Source organism: Episyrphus balteatus, chromosome 2, assembly GCF_945859705.1.
Source record: "Episyrphus balteatus chromosome 2, idEpiBalt1.1, whole genome shotgun sequence".
In the NCBI taxonomy this organism is placed as follows: Eukaryota; Metazoa; Arthropoda; class Insecta; order Diptera; family Syrphidae; genus Episyrphus; species Episyrphus balteatus.
In genome coordinates, this window is record NC_079135.1 from 74114770 (window position 1) to 74121372 (window position 6603).

Genomic DNA, 6603 nt, shown 5'->3' on the forward strand with positions numbered 1-6603 from the left:
ACAGGTACCTACCTATATGATCTTATTTGATTTACAAAGGTGCTACAAGTTCATGTTAAAAACCATTAGCTAATGTTAAAATTGACAACCAAATTAACGAAGTCACATTGTTAACCAATATATTGAAACCAACATGTGTGTTGATATCTTCTATTTTATTCTTGACCAATAAATCTATCAGTTTTAGGATTTTTTACTGAAATCATTCATAGACCTTCAAATTTGAAGAAAGTTAACGGACTTTAGTTAACTAGTTTAGTGCGAGGTAGAAATAACAGTAAAATTTATAGTGTAAAACTTATCTGAAGTTGAAAAATTTTGTCGAAAAAAAATCATAAACAAAATTTGACTGAAAACATTATTCGTTAATTTGAATGATAAAAATCATGTTAATTGCTTTGGAAGTGACCTAGCAGAGGTTGTAGATATTTCGGCACTTGAAATTTTTCATAGACCCTCAAAATTTCAAGTTATCGTCAAAAAACCGTTTTTCAATGTTTTCAGATTTCAACGATTTTTTACCCATTAATTTTTCGGTGAATTTAACATTTTTTTTTACAGTTCTTAACAGAGGAATACTTGTTCTTTTTGAAAATATTTTTTTATTTTGCTCAAGCACCAAATTTTGTGTAGATTTTATAGACTGAATCTCAAAGTACAACACTTTTTCCCCGTTTTTTAGAATTCGAAGACCGTTTTAAGCTTAAAAAATTTAAATCCAGAAAGTTTTTTGGTTTTTAGCTTAGAGGAAGTAGTAATAAATTATTTTTTTATAAAAAATTATTTTCTCAGTTGTCCGGCTTTTTTTAATGGCCACAGATATTGTATATAACTTACATGTAACATGAGATTAACACATTAGTTTTGCTATATTTATTATTTTGGAGTGTAACTTTTCGCTATTCATATTTCTTAGTTTTTATGTTCTTGACACGATAATACTAAAAAAATTTTTTTTAATATTGATATTCATAGTTTGGGTTCAAAAGGATTAAAACTGGGTTAAAGATGAGTTCTAGGAGGTAGAACTCGGACTTGATAAATTAAAGTGGTCCAATATGTCTTCCTTGTTGAACTCATGTTAAAACATAAATTTGCTTAGATACACTTTTCTTAAATATCACAAACTGTGGATGTGCTTGTAAAAAAGATTTTATCCAATTGAGAATAAATCACTCAGGAAAAGCGTATTTAGTTTACTTATAAACGATCTTTAATTTTAATTAACAATTAAATTTCTTTATCGTTTTGGTGTAGTGATGTCTGATGTAGGAAAGCAAATTTTTAAATTAATTTGTGATTTCCTTTTTATATTTCTGTTATTTTTAATACGCTTTTACTAGCTTCGCTTGTAACTAACTAACTTACAATGTAATAAAATCTTTTGACTTAATTTTGACCCACTTCCACTTATCGTATCGAACTGAAACTTTGTACATACAGTGGTGGCAAAATAATTAGAAACATTCTCCTTTGTTTACAAAATGTTATTTTTTTCCTACTATAAATACAAAATATTTAACAAATTTTTAGCAAACATGAGTGATGATACAATCCTTGTAACATTTTAGGAAAAAAAATTTAGAATTTATCCAACAAAAGAAAAATATTGCAAAAAATCTAAAATATAGTCCAATTTTGTGTGGAAATATAATTAGAAACACTGAGGAAAAATTATTAAGAATTATCCTGTTTTTGATTTTTAGCATTTACATTTGCAAAACTTGATGAATTAATTAAACGTACAATTAATAAAAAGGACTATCACCAACTGATTTCTATAAGTTGGTTTATGTGGTTGCAGTCCTCGAAAAATGCCACATGTTCCGAAAAAAAAAAAAAAAAATAAAACGTCCTTAACAATTCCTGACAGACCAACCCCTTATATTTGAAAAAGAGGAGGTGCGATAAAAAGGAGATCCTTAATAAAATATCGAGCTCTTCAAATGTCTTTGTTAAAAAATATTTCTAATATTTTTTATTTATATTAAGAATATACACACATTTTGAAAAGAAAGAGTGTGTTTCTAAGTATTTTTCCACCGTTGTACATATATTTAGTTCGAATGACAACACAATATTTTGGTGGTCCGGGCCCTGGGGAAGGGCATTGGGGGTCGAAACACCCCAAATCAGTTTTAGCTTACTTCCAATTATCGTATCCTGTATATATGTGTAGCTCAGATGACTACAAAATATTTTATAGCTCATCGGGCCCTGGGGAGGGACTTCGGGGGCTAATACAACCCAATTCAAAATGAACCTACTTTAAATCGTGATAAGACTAAAAATAAAATATATATTTAAAAAAAACTAAAAATACGCTTTTATCACGCACTAAAAAATTATAAAAAAATTTAAGTGACTTATTGGAAATGGTTAGATCAAAAAACGTAGAGCGCTTTGCTCAAACTTTATAAAATACACTCAACAAAAATGAGCTCTACGCTTTTTGATCTAACCATTTCCAATAAGTAACCTTAATTATTTTATAGTTTTTAGTATGTGATAAAAGCCTATTTGTAGATTTTTAAACTATATGTATATGTAAATATTTTATTTGTTTTCGTGATTAATCTTTATTTTTTCCTTTCCTTTTCTCATTTCGGTTAGTAGGTATTTTGCTTTGGTCCTTATTTCTATTATCTTATATCCTTTTTGGCATTAGTACATTAGTAATCAAATTAATTGTTTGATCTAAAAATAATTAATACGAGAAAATAATCAATAAAAAAAAGTAAAACTAAATCACAAACATTACATAAGAAAAAAAAAATAAATAAAAATAATAAATATACAATCGAATGGAAGCAAAACGAACGCGCGTATCTCATTTACTTCCATTCATTCATTAATTATTATTATTTTCTTCAGTTTGTCGTTGTTGTTTTTATTTTATTTTTTTTTTATATATTTCCCGGTACAATCAGAAATTATCGCTAGACAGCCAAGCGTCAGTTGAATTGCTCGCTGGTGGCTGTTATATTACTATGACGAGGACGGCTCTCGTGCGCTCAGACCTCTCTGATTAGCAACACTTCAGATGGCTGTCGTCTGAAGTACAACAACAGTATCTACTTTAAATGTATACTTTTTGTTTGTATTATTATCTTACTTTGTATTTATATGAAAGGTAATAATATATTATATTCTGATAAAAATTTGTTGTTGTTTGTTTAGTTTTTTTTTTTTTTGCATAATTATTATGCACGAGACGATTAGTTGGGCGATGAATAAATCTGCATAATTTTATGCTGCAATTGGTAGAATAGTATTGACAGTGAAGTCACAGTTGGTTTAGGTAAATTGCATACACTAATGCGCACTATGAGCTTGAACAGTGAGAAGAGTTTTGCACTATTGTAAGATACAATAGCTATCGGTATGCTCAGATGTCTGCGGTTCTGTCTGTCTGTTCATAAAGAAACGAAGACAGAATTGTTGTTTATTTGTTTTTTTGTCTTTTTTTTTCCATTTTTTGTTTTTGTATTTTTTCTCCAGACAGTGGCTACTAAGCGTCTGCAGAGAATTGAGCTTGAGTCATGACCCATCGATCGATCCATCCAAACGTTTGATCGTGTGCGAGTCGTGCTTCGTGGGGAATTTGGTCGAATTGGTATTTCTTTTGGATTTTCCACATTTACGATATTATTTCTTTATGATGCATGTTATTATTGCTGTTTTATAAGAATTTTTTAGATGAAATCGTATGGGTAAGTGAATTTGAAATAATTGATCGTGAAAGTGTATATTGTGCTGATGTGTGTGTGGGGTGTGCGGCTGGCGGCGGCGGCGGCGGCGCATGTCGAGCCTCCAAGTTGGAACTTTTTGTGTAAGTATGTAAGAGCTTTAATGTGGGACACATTGAAGTTCAATAAATCATTGGGCATTACCCTGGTCATTTTATTCCATCGGGGAACTTCAGGCGAATTTGAAGTATATTATCTTCGGTTTTTTTGTATTTTTTATCTTTTTTTTTTTCTTGTCACGAACTTGTCGCGTGCTTTGTATCTATGTGTATTTTTTCACCATTTTATAAGTTGATTGACGAAATAAATTGTGATTCACAGTTTAGTGAGATAAAAATGATTCAGGTCAGTATTCATTTAAGATTAAAAGGAAATTAAAAAAAATTCCAAGACTTTGAATCATATTAATCTGAAGAAATACTTGTGGATTGATTTTACTCCAAAAGACTCATTTTTAAATTTTTACCATAATTGTGACAAAATAAAAATGAATAAGAACTTCCCTAACATCTTTCGAAAATTCCCTCTGTAAATGCATATATTTTTTTTAATTGGAAGGAAGTAAATTCGAACGTACTATGTTCGCCACCCTCCAGTCTGCCATCATAATCCCCTTTATTGGCCATCATTATATCATAATCCGTACTCCTTATATCCACACAAAAATATCTGACGAGTGTCGCGATAGTAATTTTAATTAGTATAAATCATGGTAATAAGAAAAAATTGATTAACTGAATCGTTTAGTCATTAGAAAAAAAAATTTCAATCACCCTCTTGGTTGAGAATGTGACAAGAAATTAGCAAACGACATTCAGTATAAAAAGTACATATCTACTATCTACTATCATTTAATACAAAAAACAAAAGACATATCAAACACTTCACCTGTCGTATCACTATTATAAAAAATTGATTGATTGACAGTTTCTAAAAGTGTGTAAAATAACAATCAATAATAAATCAATGAATTGATTCAAACAACTACCAATAGATGGCGATATTCTTCGATCATCATCATAATACCTACAATTTTTTTTTTATTTTTTTTTTCTTTGATATTCTCTTTCCGTATTTTCAAAGAGCAAGAAGAATGATAGAAATTGAGGTAGACGGTAAAAATACAAACAAATATGCAAAACATATCATACAAAAAAAAAAAAAAATAATAAAAAGAAGGAGGCAAATCGGCAAAAAATATATATTTTTTTTATTATTAAATAAAAAGATACAAAAAAAAAAAATGTAAAAAATGCTTGATCAAATCCGGCGTCTGGATGATTTCCGAAAGGAAGTTGATCGGAATATACGCACGATCGTGAGTCGCGCAACAGACCGTAGGGTCTGTGATGGCATTGTGTCTAGTAGAAATCTTTTGAAAAGGTTTATTGCTTTTTTTTTTGCTGCGGTTATAGTTAAATTCCTTGGCGTACGACTTCAGGTAGACCTTGTTATTGTACACAGTGAAAAATAAAATTTGTTTTTGAAGTTTAAAGGAACTTTGAGATCCTTTTTGTTAAGAACAATAAAAATTTATTTTTGTTTCAATCGTCTTAGTTTCTGAATTTTGATTTGTTTTTTTTTTTTGAGTTTCATTGAATTAGTTATGTGTTATGGTTTTCGTAATGAAAAGATAATAATAAATCTAAGGGTTAAATAAATAGATTTAAAAAGAGTGGACATCAATTGAAAATAATCTAAAATCCAATGGAAGAAATTAAGTATACTAAGGCTGGTTTAAGGTACAGATTCAGGGGCGTACGCACCATTGGGGCAAGCGCGGTGGTGCCCCGAGGCCCCCGACCGACACGCCAGGGCCACAACTGGAGACAATGCAAAGAAGGCAACTTATAAAATGAATCACTTTGGACACAAGAGAGACAAATTCTATTCTTCAGTGTAATGCAAAACGAATTGGTACTCTGCCACATAATATTTCATAAAAAAAATATATGTATACCTATATATTACCTCAGGAGCCCCAAAAAATAAATTATAACTGTCTTAGGGTCCCTAAAATAAAACTTGAATGATCTTAGCATGCAACAAGTGATGCATCAGGGGCCCAAAAAAAAGTAGGGCGAATACGTAATTTGTTACTTGTTCATATTTTCTGTATCAATGGGGCGCCCAAATATCAAAGGAGCCCCAAATTTAAGTTTGCCCCGCGGCCCCGGCAACTCAACGTTCAACTCTATTCAGATTATGTTCATGCTTCTTTTTCTTTGTCTCTTCTTTCATTGGTCTTAGTCAGGCTTGAAATTCAGTTTAAAAACAATATGTACAAGAAAATCGAAATCGAAAATCGGGCATATAAAATAAATATAGGATGTGTTGCTAGTAAACAAATACTTATTCAAGGGCACCATTTGGTTAAATCTCCAACCAGTTTTTAACGTCCCTAACTGCCTAAGCCAATGGAGAAATTATGAAAAAATTACACTTGGTCAACAAAATTTAACTTTTGTTTTTTACCACAAGAACCAAGATATACTTTTCTAGAGATTTTTAGTATGCTGAACCTAAATCCAAATCCAAAAAGCTAAAAAACGTCATTTTTGCTGTTTTTGAGTTTATGTTCTTATGTGAAGTAATTCATTATAAATAAATAACGGTGCCTATAAAAACAAATTTTCTTCTTATAAAAACTGTTTAAATCTTTTCGATGTCTCTTTTATTTTCCGAGATGTATTAAGTTTCAGTTAATAAGCCAACAACAAACTTAACTTAATATTATTAAGTGTAAGTCAAAAAATTTTTGCCAGAAGAACCAATACTTTTTTTAAGGTTTTAGGATTATTAAACTAGAATCCGAAGTCAGAATTTATTAGCCTCCGTTTTCAAGAACGAAGGC